This window comes from Heptranchias perlo, chromosome 15 (assembly GCF_035084215.1).
Source record: "Heptranchias perlo isolate sHepPer1 chromosome 15, sHepPer1.hap1, whole genome shotgun sequence".
Lineage (NCBI taxonomy): Eukaryota > Metazoa > Chordata > Chondrichthyes > Hexanchiformes > Hexanchidae > Heptranchias > Heptranchias perlo.
Window position 1 is genome coordinate 36,727,966 of NC_090339.1, and position 23,759 is coordinate 36,751,724.

Sequence of the window (23,759 nt, forward strand, 5' to 3'; positions counted from 1 at the left end):
GTAAGAATCTTACCTCCCACCTCAATTACTCTCCTGCAGCCTCACTATTCACAATACTCCTCACTCCCGCTTCCCTTCACTCTTCTACAATCACTGCACTACTCCACCTCCTGCTCCTCCTATCTCACACAATCTGCACCTCCTGCTCTCACCACTATTGCAATCCTCACTTTCCCACACCTCGTATCTTCCACACAACATATGAACTATTCCAACATGACTGGCATATTCCAGAACACCTCACAAATCTGTCACTAACACACTCCCTTCTTTTTGGAAGGAGAGGGTCGCACACAACATGCAAAAGGAAGCCATGACCAGAGGAGGCTGAGCCTGCCTGCAAACCTCGTCTCTCTGGAAGAAAACGTGCAGGGGGAGAGTCGTGGCAATGGTGAGTGGCAATGATGGAGGTTTTCTTCACACCTTATCCTCTTTTTCCCTTCTTCAATCTCACCCTACACACTCCGCATGTCACACTGGAGCTGCTTTCAGCAGTCACTAATCTCTCTCTGCTTTCCTTTCACACTAAAAGTTAACTCTTGTCCCTCCCCTTCATTTCAGATGCTGAAAATGTCGAGGCCCCTGTGCCACTTCAGGAAGAAGAGGCCAGCCTTCCTGAAGATGCAGCGTCTCTCGATCTGACACTTGCAAACACCAGTTCAGAGACTGAAACCATTTGTACTTTAGAAGGTAAGTTAGAGGAGGGGTCTTCACATTGTGAATCACTGGGCACACGTGTGCTGAAACTAGGGCAGGGGATAGGGCACCACAGGTGCCAGATCACCCGAGAGCGCGATTACACACTAGCTCTGCTGTATAGGACTTTGATGCTGACTTCGAGGGCCCGGGCTACTGAAGAAGGCTGATGGGCATGCACCAGGAAATGCTAGGTGCACTTAGCAGCTTGCCAGCGAACTTACGTGCAGTGGCTCTGAAGACACTAGAGAAGGTGCAAAAAAAGACAAGGATGATACCAGAACTGAGAAGTTATAACTATCAAGAAAGACTGAACAGGCTGGAGCTCTTTTCTCTAGAAAATAGAAGGCCGAGGGGTGACCATATAGAGGTCTTTAAGATTATGAAGGGGTTTAATAGGATAGACGTAGAGATGTTTCCACTTGTGGGGGTGTCCAAGACTAGGGGACATAAATATGAGATGGTCAACAATAAATCCAATAAGGAATTCAGGAGAAACTTCTTTACCCAAAGAGTGGTTAGAATGTGGAACTTGCCACCACATGGAGTGGTTGAGGTGAATAGTATAGATGCATTTAAGGGGAAGCTAGGTATATACATGAGGGAGAAAGGAATAGAAGGATATGCTGATAGGATTAGATGAAGTAGGGTGGGAGGAGGCTCGTGTGGAGCATAAACACTGGCATAGACCAGTTGGGCTGAATGGCCAATGGTTCTATGTAATTCTGTGTAACGCCAAGGGGAGGCTACAGAGATGGTTGTCCTTGACTGAAGAACCAGCGGACTCAGATCTCATGATCGTGCTCTGATAAGAAGGAAGTTCAATGAGCATCAAACATTTGGGCTTTTCACTTTTGAAGTGAGGAGACTAAGAGATGATTCTATCGAGGTGTCTGACATAGTAAATGGTGTAGAAGAGGCAAAATCTGGACCATTATTTTAAAGTAAACCCAATAGTGAAAACTGGGGCACAAATTTAAATTAATTAAAGGCAAATTTATGTCAGAGGCTCTTCTTTACACAAAGAGTACATAGAATGGGCTTCTGGATAGAGTAGTTCTGGAAACAGTTGGATGTTGTGATGGCTTTTTTTCTGAATGGAAGAGGCCTTTAAGCCCTTTCCTCATCTGCATCTACCTTCTGATCTTGTGAATGTAGATAGCAAGGGATTTAACCAATACTGACTTTATTCTGCCACCAGATCTCAGGGCAAGGCTGACTATCATGCTCCCCTGTCAATTAACTGGTATTGTAACACTGTTATTAAACTAATATTACTTTAATGCCCTAATATTTCTAGCAAGCATCCTGGTGGGAGACTGGAAAGTGCAGTGTGTAGATAACCTTTCTCTGACGAGAAAGGGCTGGTGCACTGCAAAGATCTCCTTTCTCTGATAGTGCACAGGGTGGTTCACTGTAAACCACCTCCCTTCTGTGAAGGGGGTCTTGGTGTGCTGAAAATTGGTCACGTCTCCGATGATGGACTAGGTGGTGCAACGTGTGTAGGAAGATCAAAAATTCAGTTCAGTGTTCAGATATTAAGAATCTGAGCAGTTTGGATAAACTTGATCAGAACAAACAGACTTAAAAATAAATCGGGTCTGTACCTCAAGAAAAAATGTATAGGGAAAACCATGTGAAGTTTTACCTTTCATGTGATATCATGTGAGTTCAGCAATGTCACCTGTGAGCAAACTCATATGCATCAGTCTTGCATGGGCAGGAGAAGAGCAAACCTGTTCACAATGCAAAGCTTCAGCACGTTGGCCTCCGATTGAAAATAGATGGTCAAAATCAATCAATATTTCAGGATCCAAACTTCAACTTTGACTTCTCCAAACCTTGGTTGTAAGGGAAGGAGCAGCAGCACAGCAGATGCTTTTGGAAGAGAGACCAAGTCTGTGATAAGAAGGGAAAGAATAGACTATGTACTGACAGGGAACAGAGCTTATTACTGGCATAATGGAAACTGATGGTGAATGTTTTCCATTTAATGGTTTGTACTTACATTTTGACCTCAACATCTTGATATTTCTCGAAAACGTTACAGACATTATAATATGACAAAAAAGCATTAAAAGGTCACTAAGATCTCATTAACTTAATGGCATCACAGGTCACAAGCCTGAAGCCAATAGCCTTGCAATAAATGCTTGACCTAACAGCGTAATTTTACATTCTGACAGTTAATGGGATCCATTATCAGAACTCAGTGTTGCAAAGTTCAAATGCAGGATCGCCATCATTAATTTTATTGTCCACATTAGATTAATTCTATTTTTCAGTTCCAATGGTTGGATAATGAGAGTTGGACAAAGAGAGCAAGATAAATCCTAAAGCAAATAAAATACATATTCTCGATTTAAAATGACTTCATTGCTGTTGATATGTGAGATTAATGACAAGTGAAGGAGCCAAATCAAATACCTAATCTAAAACAATGGCCCTGAGCTAAGTCTATTTTCTGATTTGTTCCCGAAGATCTACATGTGGCCTAATGTTGATTCTGGGTCCCCTTTGCGTTCATCAGTCTTTGTTTAAGAAAGGGAAACCTGGATTTTACTCCTGTGGGCAGGCTAGTGGTGGAATGGGTATGTAAATCCACTACTGCAATTTTTTCCAGGTCCTTCAATTGCAATGCAGGGCCAATTTGGAGCAGTTAAATACTACTCCTGATAGTTTTTTCTGCCACTGGGAGGGAGGAAAATAAAGTTCTGGTGCAGACTTTAAAAGGCTGAAGCCAGTTAAAGGGCAGCATCATTTATTTGCAAGAATGGTTGAAACAGCAGCCTCAGGGGTGTCAGTGTTGGAAGGGCTCCCAGATTCTTGGACGCATCCCTGGAGGTTCTTTTGGGAAGTCAAGGACAGAAGACCAAGATTGTTGGATACTGAAGTAGAAGGCCCCATAAAAGGGTGGTGCAGGCTATCTGAAGGGAGTTGGAACAGGCAGTCAGTGGTATGTCGGCCACCCCAAGAACTGCCACACAGGGCAGGGAGAGGTCCACTGACCTCACAAAGGTGAATAGTGTAAGTCAATGCACTGTTGCCAATACACATCCTCTACCACCCAGACAGCCTTTAGTCATCTCTTTACTTCTCATACTCTTTCTCTCTCAACATCTGGGTGTCAAGGGAACCGACTTCCGCAAAGGGCAACCTCTGAAAACACTCAAGCACTGGGGGGGAAAGTGGGCCTTGTTGCTCCATTTTATGGGCGTAAAACAGGCACAACGAGGGCCAATTTCAGGGACCAACCTCCTGTACCCCTGAAAGATATCCGACCTGTTATTGGATCAGGCCATTTTTCAGGCATCCGGGGTGGTCGCATAAAACAGACGTTATTCCCCTTACATATTCCCCTTACTTGGATATGCACTTGAAGTGCTGTGACCTACAAGGCTACGGACCAAGAGCTGGAAAGTGGGATTAGGCTGGATAGCTCTTTTTCGGCCGGCACAGACACGATGGGCTGAATGGCCTCCTTCTGGCCTTAAATTTCTATGATTCTATATGTAAATGATGGGCCTAATGCCTATTTTAGGTCCCCTCTACCAAATTGGATTGCAATGAGTGTAGTAAGCACTGGTCCTGCTCTGCTCAGGATTCTTAAGTGGATGCTGCGACTGCCACCAAAAGATAAGTTTAAAAAAACATTTTAAAAAATTTGTATGGAACCAGGAGCAGGCTTGCATCACCTGACTCCACAGTGCTTGCAATCGACCCCACCGTCCGTTGCCACTCTGCCCTCCTCCTGGGACTTACTTTAGTGCCACTGTCGGAGAGGCAAGAGACCCGATATTCAGCAGTGTAAAATGTGTGAGCTATCTGTGGAGGCACGACAGATGCCAACAGCTCGACCGAGATATTAATTTGCTGCTGGACTCTTCTGAGATAGAGGTATGCAGCATGTGGTTTGTGCCCATTAACAGGTGCAAACCAATTTAACCCCCGCCTTATTTTCTCAAAACCATCATTCAAACTCATTGGCCCTGATATTTCTGGGGAGGTGGGGAGGGTGTGGGGGAGGTCAGAAATGGCTGAGGAACCCGGCAAGACCAGGGACGCGGAGGTATTGCAGAATTTAACCGCGAGACCTCATTATCATTTTTTCTTCCGTTTCCCATCCGACAGCAGGCCAAATTGACAGCCTGACCAGTTGTCAGGCGGAAAAATCAGTGGCAGGAGGCCACATCCTGGGACCCTTGGGGATGGTCCCCGGCAATTGGCCTACAACCAGTGACAAAAAAATACAACTGGAGGAGGAGCAGCAATGCTGAGAACCCTGACTGCACATGAAGTGGAGGCATTTTAAATCACAGGCAAGTAGACAGTTGAACCTGTGGAAGAGGGCAAGATTGGGGCTAGGGGCCAACAGAAATTTGATAAAGGCTGGTAAATGTTCATCATAAGTAATCTCAGCTTTAAATGCTTTCTCAAAGTATTGCAATGCCCTTATAGTCAGCAACTATTTCTTCAAGGGAGAATCTAATGGTGTGTACAGCTAAACAAGCTTTTCTGTTTCACATCATAATGGGGTGCCTTGCAGGAAAAGGCCAGCCACAATGATGTCTACCCAGGAACTTCTACAGGAGAATTAACTGCTGGAACCATAGCCTCACTGCTGCCATTTCCTTGTCAACTGTGCCATGGCATTTTACTTGTACAAGCACCAGTACAGAAACACCCACTTAATAGTTACCTCACAAGTAGGATATTTGTCAGGTTGCTTGGCCGTCCATGATGGATGCATTATTTATAAGGCTTAAAAGATGTTTTCAGTAGAAAAAATATGTTAATGAATATTTTTGTAGCACGCAATAAGTTGAAGCTGCTCGGTGGTGGTTCTTTGTCACTGTGATGCTACAACTGTGAAAATTTGATCTTGATCCTTTCTGTTATTTTTCTGCATGAGGAACAATGCCTTTTAATCAGTTGTGATTCTCCCATTATAAATGTTGCTAGTAAGAGGATAGTCAAAAGGTGGCCTGCAGAGTCTGCTGCCTTCGTTAATATTAATTTACTTCTCCCTGCATTCTCCTGCCATGAGACTAATGTCTCAGCATTACTGCAAGTTGGATGCAAACGTATTATCTGCAAAATCATTGGCACTAGTTTACATTACTGGATGTAGATAGAAAAATCTATTTGCTTTGGCAAATAGAGCAAAGAGCATATCTTGATGGTGTCTAAAATGGCTTTCCAAAATAGATTTTTAGAGCACTGTGCCTCTTGAAAAGTGCTTGGTAAATTATTTTTGGTGTGTTTGCCAAACACGATGAAGCAATGACACAATTGGCATTAAAACAAGTCAAAATGTAATTTTGCTGCTTGGTCATAGCATTGTAAGTATGAAAACAATGCACAGACGCTCTCCTTCCCTGGTGGTCAAAAAAGTGATTTTCAAAATTATTTTTGTGTCTAAGAATCAGCATGAATGGTGGAATATGTAAAATTATCTGCCAAGTGATAGTGAACTACACAGTACTATTCCATCACTCCAAGGTTGTTACCTCAATTTCATTTCCAGTATTACCGGAAACAAGGCAAGGAATACATTGACTGTGGTAAAGGAGCCAATATTGGAAAGCAAGACAAGCAGTGTTGATGACAGAGGAGCCAGTTTTCATTGGTCCACTATGTCACGCAGCTACAGCAATGTACGAACAGCAAAAAATTATATATAACTCCTGTATGATGCATGTGCAAGTGTTGGCTTTTTACACGAAGTATACCACAGTAACTATTCTTCCTTTGTCAGTTATAGATCGGTTTGTGCTTAGATGCTAAACAATGTTAATAGTAATTAATTAATATTTGCTGCCTGCTGGAAAATGAGCAGTAATTTCTCTTACTCTATTACTTCCAAACTCCTCTCGCTGGCAGATTTAGCCTAGTTCCTGCAGAAATGACTGGACAAAAAGAGACAGTCAAACATTTTGATTTTTTCCAGGCTCTATCCTCCCCCTCTCCCGCTCGCCGAGGGTTGGGTTTGAACTCAATTCTCCCGAGGGTAAAGGCAGCGTCCCAGACAGTTTTATTACTTCAGTATGACATCTGTTACAGACATTGTCAATACTGTGACTGGGTTCCTAATCACCATTCTACACTAAATGGTAACTCTTCAGAGGATGTTTGAGAGCTGGGTCATGCCACTTTTTTGACTGAACAGGACAGAATGGTTATGAGAGTCTTATTTAGGGATGGGGGAGTGGTGGAAACATGGAACAGAATGATAAAACACAGAAACAAAAAAATTTCAAATTCAAATTCAAATTTTAGTTTGTAGCCACAAACAGTTGGTCTGTTGTCGTTCTCTAATAAAAGACTCCAAATCCGTTACTGGAACATGGACATCACCAACCTAGCACTCAAAGGATAAATTTTCCAGCCGCCATCGCTGATGGTGCCAGAGGAGAATAAAAATTGGAGGGTGGAAAATTAGATAAGAAGGCATCTTAGAATAGAGCCTATTGGTTTGTCACAGACATAAGCATAGAGCAGGTGGAGTAGAAAGACCAACCCCAGCCAAGTGCTGATCAAGATGAAGATGAGATTCCCACTGAACCATCTTTTCAGCAGCAAGAGCTGTATAAAAGGCCAATCATTGGCAAGGTCTTCAATTAAGCCAAAGGATATGCAATCCTCTCCACATTTATTGGCTGGTGCTTCCCATGGTGACAGTATGAGGCCAATTTTCCTTCCACCCCACCTCTGAGCACATCTGGCAGAGGACACCTGAACCATAAATATGGGCAAGTTCAGATCATTACCTAGGCTCCAATGTTCCCCAGCAGAGGAACATCCCTTGAAAGAGGTTTGTGCCCAAAATTGGGGGAAGTAATGGCTGATGGCTTCTAAGCCTTCTGGCTGCTGTCCAGAAAAAGCAGCCAGAAGGCTTCAAGCTCCAATGATTTGGACCCGGAAAACAATTCATGGATCTAAAACTGGACAAAAGTTACCTTAGCAGTTTGGACGTGGGAGAAGGTTGTTGAGAGCCCTTTCTCAGATCCTCTAACCTGAGGGGACCTGGTACAACCTCAAAGGCCCACTTTCAATGGGCACTGTTGTATTTGTGCCTCTGCCTGGCAGAGACCCAGGATGATTAAAGCAGGAGGTGTATTGGTGTCACCCCCACCTCCCCCCCGATTAGTATGGCAGTTGAATGATTCCACTTGTTCCAGGCAAAAGAGCCCTACTGAGCCTTAGTACAATGGTTCCCTTTATGTTGAATGCCCCTCTGCATATTTTACTCATTTTTGTTGAGTTTGTTGTGCTCTGTTGACTATCTTTGAACGTATTTCAAATTGGTAGTGATCTGAAAAATTAATCTTTAACCTTGATCAAATGTCTGTTCTAAAATACCTTACACCAACAACACTATGAACTAAGACTGCTCTGTGATTTCATGGTCCAGAAATCCGATGGCGTTGTGCTAATTTTTCAGGTGAGAATAGGGTGCCTAACCACCCAATATGACACGTGTTCATTATGAGCCAGAGATGCGTGCCCGCTATATTGGACCAGGCTGCTCCATAGGCATCCAGAACGCAAGTCTGAGCTATTAAAATGGCTGATTAAAATATTTTAATAAGGGTCCTAAGCTTGTTGTAGGATCCTTTTCTGATATTGGGCTGCCTCAGTGGCTGACTCGCAACGTGATAAACTCATCCAGCAACACGTGGCGCTAACAGGAAGAAGGAGGCTTCAGCACTGCTATTTAAAGGGCTCATCCACTCCATACAGGTTAGTTGCTGGTTTGTCATTTGAGTCTGCTGGTTAATTCCTGGCTGTTTTTTGGCCTGTTTTCTAACTCTGAAAACATAATTCCGACTGCTGGGAAGAAGATTTTGCTGGCTGCCTTTACAACAGTTGTACTGCAGATATGGGTAGTCTGGTAGGGCTGCCTTTTGGGCTGGAGGAAGAGGGGGAGCAGCAAGAAAGTCAGGAGAGAGCAGGAGCAGCTGGGACAAGATGGAGGAGGATAAGGGCAATGCGCAGGCGGCCATACCCACAGCATGTCATCAGGGAACACTTCTACATGAACTTCAGTGAGGAGCAATGTCTGAGGTGTATTCGCTTCACAAAGGAGGCTATCACTGAGCTACGTCACCTGTTGGAGCCACAACTGCAGCCTCAAACCAGGGCATGGACAGCTTTGCCTGTGGCTATCAAGGTCACATAACTTTTATGCCACAAGCTCCTTCCAGGCTGCAGTAGGTAACATCAGTGACATCTTACAGTTTGCAGTCCACCGCTGTGTCAGGGAGGTCACCGAGGATGTCTATGCCATGGGAAACACCGACATTACTTTCCCCATGGACAGAGCAAAGCAGGATGAGAAAGCATTGGCTTTGCCCACATTGTAGGCTTCCCCAGGGTGCAAGGTGCCTTAGACTGTATCCACATTGCCTTCTCATCACCAGACTGGCATCTTTATCAATCGAAAGGGATCAAAAGTCCCTCAATGTCCAGCTGGTTTGCGACCACAGGCAGAGCATCATTCAGGTCTGTGCTTGGTTTCCTGGCAGCAGTCATGACTCAATCATGCTGCGCCAATCCTCTCTGCTGCTTTTATTCCAACCAGGCCGTCAGATCGCAGGCTGGCTACTGGGCCACAAGGGCCATCCCTTTCAAACTTGGCTTATGACTCCTGTCAGCATCCTGCACACAGCTGCAGAGCTGGCCTACAATGAGAGCCAAGACACCACCAGAAACATCAACAAACAGACAATTGGTGGGCCCAAGCAATGCTCCCACTGCCTGGACCGTTCGGGAGGAGCTTTGCAGTATACCCCTGAGCAGGTATCCAAATTTGTGGTCATCAGCTGCATGCTCCATAATTTTGCGATACTGAGGGCCCAGCCCTTACCACCTCCTGGGCAGCAAGAAGTGCAGCAGAAGAAGGAGCTGGATGAGGAGCATGAAGAGGAGGAAGAACAGGAGAAGCATTGACCAGCAAAGCTCCTAACTGCCAGAGTTCTCACAGAGCAGCTCATCAAAGAGTGCTTCACCTGAACCATCCGTGCCATCCCCAATACATCAACAGTCCCGCAATCCTTATCACCACCGTCCTTACTACTAGCATCCCATTGCCTTCCTTCAGTCCAGCCTTGTGGGTCTTGCCCTCACTTCAATACAAATATAAACACCAAATCCAGAACAAAAAACAAATTTGTCAAACAACTCAATTCCATCTGTATCTAATAGTTAAAAGAAATGATTATGAATCACCCTTGTGCAAGCTCTTAGTGCCCATCTTCTGTGCTCATTTACCTAGCCTCAGGCTCCTACGACATGTTTTCCCAATGGCTACAGCTTGGGAAGTGGAAGGCTGCTGAGCTTCCATTGAGGACACTTATCAGATGGCCGTGGTGGGAAACCTTGAGCAGCTCTGGGCCTTGAGATCCTGCCTGCAGACTGCAGCATCGTGGCATGGGCCGAGGCAATCTGAGTCAGCTGGCTTTGTGGCACTATCAAGGGCATTGGCGGAGTGGGTGGTAGGTGAGCAGGCATGCGGTCATCCTGAGAAAGGACAGCAGGGACCTCTCCCACGGAACCAAGGCCACTCTCCTGGTACTGTGCCTCAGCAGTCCTCCGGCTCTGCGTGAGAACGGAGCGCAGAAGTGATGTTACGCTGTGGGAGTCCCTGTTGATACTGACCCCCCCAATGCCAAGGTGGCAGTTGTCTGAGCTTCCATGGCAATTGTCAGAGCTGTCAGGTGAGGCTCCATCATGGTCTCCATGCTCTGTGCGAGGCCTTGACACAAGTTGGAGCTGGACTAATGCTCTGCAACATTGTGTGCAAGCTTATTGGCAGGCTGCTCAGTGTACCTAGCATTTCCTTGTATACGCCCATCAGCCTTCTTCGGTAGGCTGGAGCCTCGAAGTCATCAACTGAGTCCTCTGCAACAGAACTAGTATGTGATCTCGCTGTCCAGCAAGCTGGCATCTGTAGCAAACTATTCCCCTGACCCAGCTCCTGCACACTTGTGCCTGGTGATCCTCTAGCCTAGCCTCTAAAGTACGCATGATGCCAATCTCTGAGCTGGTGCTTGTGAGAGTGAGATCGAGTGACAATGCATCTTCAGGAAGGCTGGCTTCCTCTTCCTGAAATAATGCAGGGACTTCCACATTTTCAGCACATGAAATGAAAGAGAGGGACAAGGGTTAGCTTGTGGTGTGAAGGAAGAGCAAAGAAAGAAGTGGCTGGTGAGAGCATCTGTAGTTTGTCATGCAGAGTGCGTAGGGTGAGATAGAAATAAGAAGGGAAAAGGGGGATAAGGCGTAAAGAAACCCTGGGCATTGTCTCCTCCAGGGTTGCCAGTCATCACGGCTATAACTCTACCCCTGCCCTTGATGGCTAGCACACTTTCTTCGATGGGGAAGAGGATGTTCAGGTGGGCTCGGCCTCCTTCAGTGGCAGCCTCCTGTTTGTAGTTGTGGGCGAGCTTCTCCTGCAAGAAAGAAGAGATTGTTAGTGACATCCTTGTGAGGTATTTAGAGAATGTGCCTGTCATGGTTGAATATCTCATATGCAGTGTGTAAGATGTAATGGGTGGGGAAGTGAGGGTTGCAATCGTGGTGAGTGTGTGAGTATGAGGAGAAGGAGGTGGAGTGAAGTGTGATGCACTGATTGAAGGGGGTGAAGGGAAGAGAGGGAAGGGAGTATTCTGAGTCGTGAGGCCGGGGGTGGTGGAGGTGTGAGCAGAGAGTAAGTGAGCAGTATTCTTACCATGACAACTCTGGTGCGGTCATTGAATTTCTTTCAGCATTGCAGCCATGTTCTGGAAGCTCAACTCTTGGCATTGACCTCGTCAGCGACCTCTTCCCACTGGTGGCAAAGGTGTTGCCTGGAAGGCTCTCTACCCACCAGGAAGGAACAGGATCTCCCATCTCCTGTCCACTGCCTGCACCAAGGCAGAACTGAGAGAATCTGGGTGCCCTTTCAGTGCTTCTTCCAGCCATTTCTTTCTTTAGGAGGTTTCCCTGTTGTCTGCAGTCAGAGTGCACCTCTTCTTTAAGCGTTGCTGGCTGCCTTTAATTGGTGTCAGAGATGCCCGACATCCAGCCGCACCAAACATGCGGGCAGCCAATGAATATTGTATAGGTAGTGCTGGCTGCACGCCGGACTAATTTTAACGAGGTAGGAGCACCAATTTCAACTGCTGGCTGGGACCAGACAAACAGGCACGTGAATCATGAACCCCGCCTCCTGCACACCCGTTTTTGGACCACGGTCGAATTTCCCCTATATTTTCAGGTAAAATTTAGCTTTAGAAATTTGCAAAAATAATTTTTGAACGCCAAAATAAAATGAATTGGTGACATGGTGAATTAGAATACTACCCTTTCATCCCTGGTGGATGAAAATTTTCTCTCTGCTGACTGTAAGAATCCTAAGGAAATGTGTTTGGAGAACCATCAATGCATTTCCTACACTCCACAGCACAAAGTTGCCTCTAATTTAAAAATAAATTGTTGCTAAATCGTCAGTCTCACCCAAACAGGAGTTAAGGATAGCTGGGAAGGGAAATGGAAATGTTATAATGGTATATCTATTGAGGATCTTTTAAGGTAAATTGTTGGGGCACAGTAGAAAGAGTTTTAATCTTAATTTAACCGGTGCTGTTCCCGACTTGGAATCCCCAGTGTAGGGGAAGCTTTACTCTGTAACTGACCTGCGAGTGCTTCATGCAACGCCAAACCAGCCCCCGAGACCCAATAACATCATTGCCTACACCTCTTTTTACGAGAAGTGCTTTGTCCTTTTTGACTGAGTAACACAGTTCTCTTCAAACACTCACAGAGAAGATTATTAACTGTGAGAGCTGCTGGAGAAGGAACAGCAGAAATGCCAGGTCTGACACGCTTCTTCCTCTGTGCAGTGCTGAAGATGACTTTACATCAGAACTCTTCAGTGTTTGAATACAGACACCTTCCTTTCTCTCGCCCCACTGCTCATGCAGATAACTCTTTTATTCAGTACTATTGCTAAGGCATAAATCAGTTGAATAGTACGAGGTGATGCCCTTATATTAAACTGCTCAGGCAATTGTTATTTCCTGAAAATGTCATTTTTGATTAAAAAACCTTTACACTCTAAGAAAATGTTTGGATATTTTCCATAGTCTCTTGACAGTGTATTACCTTTTAAACTTGCCCACCATTGTCTTGCTGTTATTAAGGGAAAACAAGCAAATTGAAAAGATTGCCACAGCATAGCGAAAGTGGAATGTTTCCTAAGCTATGCTTTCCTGCTAGACTCTCTTAACCCTGTGAAGACCCAGTGAAGATTTCAAACCATACAATGCCAGAGATGACCCTATACAAATCTAACCATCATGGAGAACAGTTAAAAACATGAATGTAGAAGTCTTTTCCCAATCAATACTGTTCCCTGGATAAAAAATGCTGGTTCTGAGCCATACAGATCAAGAGTTTTGATCCTTGGTCTGTGCTATTAGCTGATCTCAGCTAATGGGAGTGCTATGAATGGCCTTAGTCCCTTTGAGCTAGAGAGGAAAAAATGCAGCCAAAATTCCTGCCCTTGATTGTTACCAGTGATGACTGTTAGAAAGTGAGCTTATGTGGGTGTCTGGTTAGGACAAGATCTGGCTCAGCTGTGATGTGCCCACAGTTGAAAAGAATGCTGACATTCAATGACTGGACTCACACATGAAAAATATCTGTGTGGGGTGAAGTACCAGAGGGTGACTGGTACCTATGACCTTCAGCAGAGGAGGATAGAGAACCAGCATAAAATAAAAGTTGATCCCTTGTTTTATTTTCCATATTTTAGCATTGAGAGCTGTTCGCAGTACTGGATAGGGTTAATTTATGTTTGGATTACTGCGAGGAATTGTGCGTAATGAAACACTAATTACAGCCCCAGGTCTTGTTTCCTCAAAGGAAATTGTATGGCATGCCTGTCTTACTTAAATCATTCCAGATTGCTTTTGGACTTTGAGTCCATGTGCTTCTGTTTGAGAGAGAGTCTGTATTTATACAATGTACTGAGCAACAATAGAATGGCTCAGACACAAAAACTCAAATTTACAGGTTTAAATTAATTACATGATATTTGGCAGGTGGAGCTCAATTTTTTCATACCACGAGTTATTTAATACAATTATCCCTTGTGGGTATAGAATAATATTTTATTTGGGGCTGTGGGGAAATTAATCAACATTTTCTCAAGCTTATTTAATCAGATGGGGGAAACAACTGTTCCAGTTGCTATGTTTAATGTGAATACATTTACGACTTTACTAGAAATACTGACTAGAGGGAATCTTTATGAACGTATTTACAGTGTCACTACACATGATGGCCAGAGCAATTCTTCCCTCACAAAGACAGGGAGGAGGGCGCTTAGAGAGAGAAAGAGTGAATCAGAGAGAGTGAAACAGAGAGAGTGAAATAGGCAGATAGATCGCTAGAAGAAAGAGAAGGAGACCTTAATTCGTGTCTGTGTCTGGCCTTTATTTCAGCCTGGATCTCAGAAGTGGTAAAATACTTAATTAACCATTAGAGAAAGGAGAGCTTCAACCTCCCTCTGGCCTTGCTATGATCCCCAGATCTAGAGGGGATAGAATAGTGTCCTTGACCATAGCATAATTCAGTTACCTACTGGAGAGAGGAGATCTTCTGTACACAAGATAGATACAGATGCGGATGGCCATTCTCTGCATCTTGGTTTGTCCATTCAGAAAGAGCCAACACTCCTCCGTTACCACTTCCAGCTGGTTCTCAAATGATTCAAGGGTTTTTGTCTCCACTAACCTACCCAGAAGTCATTCTACGTGTTGGTCATTCTGTGCACACAATTCAAACCCGAGGTTCCAAAAGTAGAAATAGAGTAATCCAAATCTAATTCCCTCTTTAGAGAAAGGGGTCCCTCACTGCCTGGGTCTTGCTGAATTCTAAACTCATGTCACAGAAGGTCATGGGGCAGCATTCTAACCTACTGTACCTCCCTAATAATTAAACATCTAGAAGATTGAAGATAGTTTAACTTACCTCATTGAAATATTATTTTCACAAAATTTAGCTGAAAATGCTTTCACATACGTGAATATGTTCACTAACTCACTCACTCACATACATCAATGCTTGAAGTATTTAGTCATCTTATCAACTTGCGTACACTCGACTTGGGCTAACTCTGTTGTACTCACTGTCCAGTTACCTATTTCTAATACAAATTGACAGCTGACTCTACTTCCACTTTGGTTTGTATCATTGCATCAAACATAGCTTCCTGTTTGCTTGGTGGATAAGTGCATTGTAGAATTAAGCCACACTGATCAAGAAGTTCCCAGATTTGATCTCTGGTCTGTCTGAGTTATCTGGTCTCAGCAGAGACAGCAATAAGGGCACTACAACTTGTCTCCTGGGCTAAGAAAGGGAAAAATCAACACTACTCAGTCAATCCTGCTGGGAAATGCGCATGTATGGATATTGGGTTAGGACAGGATCAGGCTAGGCTGTGATGCCCCTCATTGTTGAACAGTCTGCTGACACTCACTGACTGGACTTACATATGAAGAATGGCCACTTGATAAGGCAACTAACACTCATAGAACCATACCAGGGCAAAGTGTCAAAGGGGAGAAATTTGAGTACCGCTTAAACATGCGTGAAATGGGCAGCGTGGTCGGACCGCATGCTCGATCGCATGAGGGAGAGGCATGAGCAAAATTGGAGTTGAGGGTGTAAAATCAGGCTTTAGTGATGCCATTTAAAGGCAGCCTGTGTCTCTTAAAGAGGAGGTGTGCTTTGGCTGTATTGAACTGTAATACAGTTGGACAGTGGAAATGGCAGGTCGAGATGGTACAGGACGCGCGCCCCGATTTTCAGATGCTGCTCTGGAGGTGTTGGCGGAGGAGGCGAGCAGAAGGAAGGAGTTTCTCTTCTCTTCAGATGGCAGAAGGGTGACCAGGCAAGTTGCGGGGCACCAGTGTGCAGGGGTGGCAGAGTAAGTGACCATCTGAAGCATAGTACCCAGGACCTGGCTGCAATACTGAACAAGTTTAATGATCAGAATAGAGCTGTTACTCTCTCCTTAGCCCTAAACAACCTATAGCCCAGCACTCACAAGCATTCCCTCCCCCGCTTCCCATCATTCTCCACTGATCACAGCAGCACACTTGACTCAACCTCCTTCTGCTGCTACTGGCCTCACAATTACTGCCCCCATTTCTCTATACCTGTGCCACCTTTTCTGCACCAGCAACACTATTCTACTCTGACATCTACATCTTAACAACTTTTCACCAAGCCACACATTAACATACTCTCTTTCTTACTTGCAGGACATGCTGGTGCACATTACCAGGAAGCAAGCACAGACAGGAGGAGGGCCACCAAGCATCCATGCCCTGTCCCTATTAGAACAAGCGGCCATGAAGATTATGCCAACATGGCAGCAGGCACCAACTTCTCCAAAACTGTAATAAAGTTTATTGGTATTATAAGCAGAAAAAAATGTGTGCAGCAAAGACCTTAAGGCTATTAACTGACGCCTTGATAAAGCTGTCTGATAAGATTACGGTTGGAGATAATTGCTAGGCTTGTTATGTAGCCGTCCCTCTGATCCCGCCTGCATCCAGGAGCTGACATTAGCTGTCAAAGTATTTCAGGAGCTTGAGGTGTTTCTTGACATATTAATTGTTCTATTTTTTGGTTTATCAAGGTGAGAGATGTCAATGTCGTGAAATGGAGCACTTTTTCCATTTTTGTCACTCAATGTTAACATCAAATGCTCCCAGCCTGGATTTTTTAATTCAATCTTGTGATATGGGTGTCGCTAGCAAGACCAGCATTTATTGTCCATCCCTAGTTGCCCTTGAGAAGGTGGTGATAAGCCCTTTCCTTGAACCGCTGCAGCCCATGTGGTGAACATACTCACACAGTATTGTTAGATAGGGAGTTCCACGATTTTAACCCAGCGACGATGAAGGAACGGCAATATATGTCCAAGTTGGGATGATGTATGACTTGGAATGGAACGTGAAGGTGATGGTGTTCCCATGCATCTGCTACCGTTGTCCTTCTAGGTGGTAGAGGTAGCGGATTTGGGATGTGCTGAAGAAGCATTGATAACTTGCTAAGTGCACCTTGTAGATAGTACACACTACAACCGCTGTACACCATTGGTGGCAGAAGTGGATGTTTAAACCAGTGGATGGGGTGCCGATCAAGTGGACTGCTTTGACATGGATGATGTTGAGATAATATAATGGCTGGCACATGTTTTCTGGAATATAAGGCTTGAAGGCGCCAAGGCCTAGAATATATTTTTGAGTAAACAATCTGCACATTGAGAGAGTATAAGATCTTCCTGTTCATGTTCAGTCCACTGATAATGAGCAGATGCACAAATAGTTACATGTGTGCTTTTGATAATACCCTGAACTTCTGGGAAATGAACCAGTTGGTAAAGACCAAGTTGTCCTTTCTCTTGCTGCTGGTGGTCCATGCTGAACTGTGTGAATTAAAGTAACTTCTGATAAATAGCTTCAGTCACATCATATATGTAGCAGTTAACCACATGGCCTACAAGATGATGGTAGCAAAGACGTTCAGAGTAGTTGTTCCACTTGAGTTCCACTAGTGGCACTAATGTTTTTTGTTAACTCTGGTTGAAGATCATCTTGCGCCAAGTGAGATGACTCAGTGACAGCATCTTTGCTCAGGCTGAGCAGATCCTTGGTCAGTTCCTTGCACAAAGGTATCTTAGCTTGGAGTCGTTGGCAGGTACATGAATCAGCCTACTGTGCCCTTGACGCTCCCTTTTGCAGTCTTGTGCATCTGGCCCATCACAATGTAATAAGCCAGAATTGTACTTCTAGCTAGTTTTTACAGGAAGACAAGAATACCAACACAGTCCACAAAATCCTCAGCTTGACCTGCTAACTACTACCCTTTACTATCAGAGAGACTAGACCATGTGTTTAAAATGTCAATTATGGCTATGTTGCCCAAAATGAAGAGAGAGTGATTGTAACGGTCTTTTGTGTGAATCAAATACACATGCAATGTAGCTTCACTCCTTTGAATGTGTTGGTACTTAATTTATGAAGGTGTTTAATTTGCTCTGTACATTGGAGCTAGCACATGCATTAAGTGTGCAATATGAAGCACTAATTTTTTTCATTAGCATTAATGGAGCATTAATACATTTTTGCACAAGCTTCAAAACTTGCTCTTCTGGGAAGTAAATGTTTCTAATGCATGTTAATACACAGGTGCGTGGGATCAAGTAGAGTTCCAATGTTGAGAAAAGCAAGAAATATTGCTGAAAAGAGAGGGCCACCTCTACACTGGCACTCATTTAATTTGATTCTGGGTGGTTGGTATCCAAAAGCCCGGTCCCAGAGTTTACAGTGCTAAATCTGGCTCTCTTATTCTGACATCAGAATCATAGACCCACCGGAACAAGGGTTCGGATTCAGTATTGGAGACTACTTGGGCATTACTGTTAATCAGGTCCTGCCGTTAAATTCGGCAGGACCTCCGGGATACCTGTACTTCCAGGTTTCCCGGCTGCTAAACCTCCCCCCTGCTCCCTTCCCACCTCCCTATAAATATCCAGGGCCATGATAGGCGTGAGTCTTTCTGAGCCCATGTTGGCATTCTTAACTAAGGCTTGCTACTGCTTAACTTGCTTTAAATTTTAAAAAAAATGGAATATCTTATTGGTCTGTCAGTGATATCCTGTCCCTCCTTTATCTGCCAAGATCGGAACATTTTTGGATTTTTACTCCAGATATTTATCTCAGACCATTCCATTGCGGGAGGGGGGTGGTGCTCATTTTCCACAGACTGGATTATGTCATTACCTGGCCAATATCTAGGTAATTTGTAGCAGGTTCTGAGGTCAAATATAAAGCCTTCAAATTTGCATTTTGGCTACTATTTATATTACAGGACCTTCCTCCACTTTAGAAGGTGGTAGAATAAATATTCGATTAGACTGTGGCTTAGGCTATAAACCACCAAGCAGATTTATTAAACATTGACCTTGCTGTATCTGCATTCATTTTTTGACTATCGACCTTGCAGTGTTGTATAAGGGGGCAGGCAATAGCTGTGGACTCTTAGGAGCCATTTTTCAATTCAGCCTTCTCTTTCAAATAACCCAGGTATGAAAGATTGCTTTACAATAACGAATCATGACTTCTCTTTGGGAAGCAGGCATTCACATGTACCATTCTGTGTTGTTGGTCACTGACCATCTGGATATTGATGGAGCGGATGCCCTTGTGGTTCATAAGTGACATAGCAATGTGGTTAGGGAACTAGATGGTCACATGAGTGCAATCAATAATACCCTGAACTTTGGACAATCTTGCTAGCTAGATGAATTGCAATGCTCTCTCATTTTGTTGTTGTTTTTTGATGGAGAAATTGATGAAGGTGAACAAAGCATCAGTGACCCATTTGATTTATGTGGACACTGTGGATTAACTGATGTTGCAGATGTCCCCTGTGATAGCCAGGAAGGAGCAGGAGTCACTGATGCTGAAGGAGTTTGCAGCCTTTACTACCACTGGCAGTGCCGTCTCTACATTAGAATCTGGCTGCAGGTATGGCATAACTCTGCAAATGCCTGTGATCCATACTCAGAGAATAAAGGTTTGAAACCCGGGAGTCAGATCAACTTGGCAGATTTTATTAGCACACATGAGTATTACAAGCAAGCTCTATGTCTATTCACTCACCTGTAGGAGACCCATCGGGGGCTAGGAGCAGTATCAATCCAGGCTGTTCCTAACGCTGAATTCACCCAATGGAGGATTTCATTACATATTCGTAGAATCATAGAAAGGCTACAGCATGGAAGGAGGCCATTCGGCCCACCGAGTCCATGCCGGCTCTATGCAAGAGCAATCCAGCTAGTCCCACTCCCCTGCTCTATCCCTGTAGCCCTGCAAATGTTTTCCTTTCAAGTACTTATCCAGTTCCTTTTTGAAAGCCATGATTGAATCTGCCTCCACCACCCCCTCAGGCAGTGCATTCCAGATCCTAACCACTCGCTGCGTAAAAAAGTTTTTCCTCATGTCACCTTTGGTTCTTTTGCCAATCATCTTAAATCGACGTCCTCTGGTTCTTGACTCTTCCACCAATGGGAACAGTTTCTCTCTATCTATTCTGTCTAGACCCTTCATGATTTTAAATACCTCTATCAAATCTCCTCTCAGCCTTCTCTGTTCCAAGGAGAACAACCGCAGCTTCTCCAGTCTATCCACATAACTAAAGTCTTTCATCCCTGGAATCATTCTAGTAAATCTTTTCTGCACCCTCTCTAAGGCTTTCACATCTGTCCTAAAGTGCGGTGCCCAGAACTGGACACAAAACTCCAGTTGTGGTCGAACCAGTGTTTTATAAAGGTTCGTTATGGCTTTCTTGCTTTTGTACTCTATGCCTCTATTTATAAAGCCCAGGATCCCGTATGCTTTTTTAACCGCTTTCTCAACCTGCTCTGCCACTTTCAACGACCTGTGCACATATATCCCCAGATCTCTCTGTTTCTGCACCTCTTTTAGAATTGTGTGATCTAGTTTATATTGCCTCTACTCGTTCTTATTATCGAAATGTATCACTTCGCATTTTTCTGCGTTAAATTTCATCTGCCACGTGTCTGCCCGTTCCACCAGCCTGTCTATATCCTCTTGAAGTCTATCACTATCCTCCTCACTGTTCACTGCACTTCCAAGTTTTGTGTCATCTGCAAATTTTGAAATTGTGCCCTGTACACCCAAATCCAAGTCATTAATATATATCAGGAAAAGCAGTGGTCCAAGTACCGACCCCTGGGGAACACCACTGTACACCTCCCTCCAATTCGAAAAACAACCGTTCACCACTACTCTCTGCTTCCCGTTACTTAGCCAATTTTGTATCCATGCTGCTACTGCCCCCTTTATTCCATGGGCTTCAATCTTGATGACAAGCCTATTATGCTGCACTTTATCAAACACCTTTTGAAAGTCCATATACACCACATCAACCTCTCTGTTACCTCATCAAAAAACTGCATCAAGTTAGTTAAACACAATTTGTCTTTAACAAAATACCTTTCATGAAACACATCTACTTGGATTGTTTCTTTGACTTCAACTGTCTCTTATACTGACTCAAGAAATGTCACATCGCTGGTTTTAGTGCAAAACTGTGGACTAAGGCCTCAATTCTTATCTATACCAGTCCTCATGGCTGCTGAATCCTGCATTCCTTACCTTATTATACTGAACTCATCTCACTATTTTTCTATATAATGTTGCATTTATTTGACTAACTCTGGCACTATCTCTTCACATTGTTCACCTTATGATTATGATTACTTAAACTTAATTCTAAGATTGTCTAGAACTTGTTCTAGCCCTATCTAACACTTGTTCAATGTAATTATAGTTAAAGAGCTAGCTACCCTTTACACCAACTGTCCTTGTTCTGTGTTATATCAATCTCCCTGTCAGCCAAGTTTAGCTAATCCTTCATGCTCCATTACACGTACACACTTTGTTCCTTCATATTATGTGCTAACTATCCCATCATGCACTATGCACTATGCACATGCCAAGCAATTTAGCCTGTTGTGATATACTGTCCTACACTGTCTTCCTGCTGACTGGAGCCTGTAGGAGGAGATGCCCTTGGTCATTGCCAGCTAGGTATGCTTTGGCCTGCAGATACAATTAGTGCAAAAAATATTCAGTTAAAAAGGCCTCTATTTCTTTAAGAGTTTCTTTCTGCCTAGAACTTTTCTATATGCGCACTCCAGATGGATGGGCTCAGTGCAGAGCATGACCCCCGTAAATAACATGAAATCACATGTAGTTAGATTTGCAGGTACTAGGCACTGATTGAAATATTAAACTGTATATAATGGGATAGTGGGGGTAATTTGGACTTTGGACAATAGTGTAAAGCTCGTGATATTGGCTTGGCCACCCATTGAACATCTCTCCTGATTAATTGGGAGAGGTGTTCAATGGGTGGTCGAGCTGATATTACATGTTTTACACTAGTGTCCAAAGTCAAAATTACCCCCGGTGTATGAAATTAATTTACACAGGGGTTTAGTCTGAATGAAAATTCATATGCAGGAGACTCTTGTGAGGATAAGTTAGATCGTATGATGCCTAACTTCCTGGCCCCCGCATGCCTGAATCACGATAGTGGGCATAATCCTATCCCGCAGAAAACTTATCCTCATAACTTATAGCAGATTCTATAAACCCGATTTTAACTCATGCATCTCATCTGCATTCTGGAGCCGAATTTCCTGCCCGAACCCGGCAGGTATCACCATTTGGACGGCGGGTATGTCATTGGGAGGGGAGAGCTTTTGGGAATTGCAGCTGGGGAAGGGAGGAAAGCTTGGGCAGGGAAGGCCCAAGATTTCCTTGTGAAGCCGGGAGAAACACTTCTGATTCTCCTGGCCCACAGGAAAACCTTTAAAATGTTTTATCTGGCTTCTTCTAGCCACGATCCTGCTTGCTGTCAGGCTTCACTGGCGGCTCCGGCACTGGGCATTGCAGCCGTGGTCCAGGGTAAAAATCACGTCGGGGTCTAAATGACATCATCGGACCCTGATGTTTAAATATTGATAAGGCTTCTGCCTGTCTGCCTTCCACGTGACCAGAATCAGTGGGGTTTTGCCATCAAGCGCAAATGCATCATGCAGGAAACATATCAACTACCCACCCATCCTGTTCCCACCAGGCAGATAGGGTTAAATCGGCCTTATGCGTTAAAGTGAGTGTTGGGTTGAAAGTGACAGTGAGATGATCACCCTCTGAAGGTAGCACACTGCTTCGGATGGTATGCTCCACTAAAAGCTAATGGAATGCTGGCCTTTATATCTAGAGGACTAGAATACAAGGGGGTAGAAGTTATGCTACAGCTATACAAAGCCCTGGTTAGACCACACCTGGAGAACTGTGTTCTGTTCTGGGCACTGCACATTAGAAAGGATATATTGGCTTTGGAGGGATTGCAGCGTAGATTTACTAGAATCATACCTGGACTCCCAGGGTTAAATTACAAGGAGAGATTACACAAACTAGGGTTGTATTCCCTGGACTTTAGAAGATTAAGGGGTGATTTGATCGAAATTTTTAAGATATTAAGGGGAACTGATAGGGTGGATAGAGAGAAACAATTTCCACGGGTTGGGGAATCTAGGATGAGGGGACATAGCCTAAAAATTAGAGCCAGGACTTTCAGGAGTGAAGTTAGGAAACACTTCTACACGTATAGGGTGGTAGAAGTTTGGAACTCTCTTCTGCAAACGGTAGTTGATGCTAGCTCAATTGTTAATTTTAAACCTGAGATTGATAGATTTTTGTTAACCAAAAGTATTAAGGGATATGGGGCTAAGGCAGGTATATGGAGTTAGGTCACAGATCAGCCATGATCTCACTGAATGGCGGAACAGGCTCGAGGGGCTAAATGGCCTACTCCTGTTCCAATGTTCCTATTTTGACAGCTTCAGCTTCACTCTGGTTCATAAAATAATGGCAGATCTGACTAGATGAGAATTTCACCCTACTTGAACTGTTTCAACCTCGAAGAAGAGGCAATCGCTTCCATGCAAAACACTTGAATAAGCATATTCCAGCCATCAATAAGCACTTAACAATCCCATATCAAGCTTTTCTTTTCTCACCACTTTTATTAGTAACAATTTATAAACAGGAGGAAATCACATACAGGTTTAAATGTCATGGAAATACCTATTCTTGAACATATATCGTAATTCCTTCCTCTTTTCTGGGTCAATATCCTGGAATTCCCTACCTAACAGCATTGTGGAAGCACCATCACCACAAGGACTGCAGTGGTTCAAGAAGAACGCCCAGCACCATCTTCTCAGGGCAACTGGGGATGGGCAATAAATGCGGCCTTCCCAGCACCACACACATCCTGGGAATAAATAAAAAGTGTGGTTCCTGTAAAATTTACAAATAATAGGGCTGATTCCCTAATCAGGCACTCCTGGCAAAGATCAGGGAGTGCTGGACAGGAAATTGCTGGCTGACAGTCCTCTGATT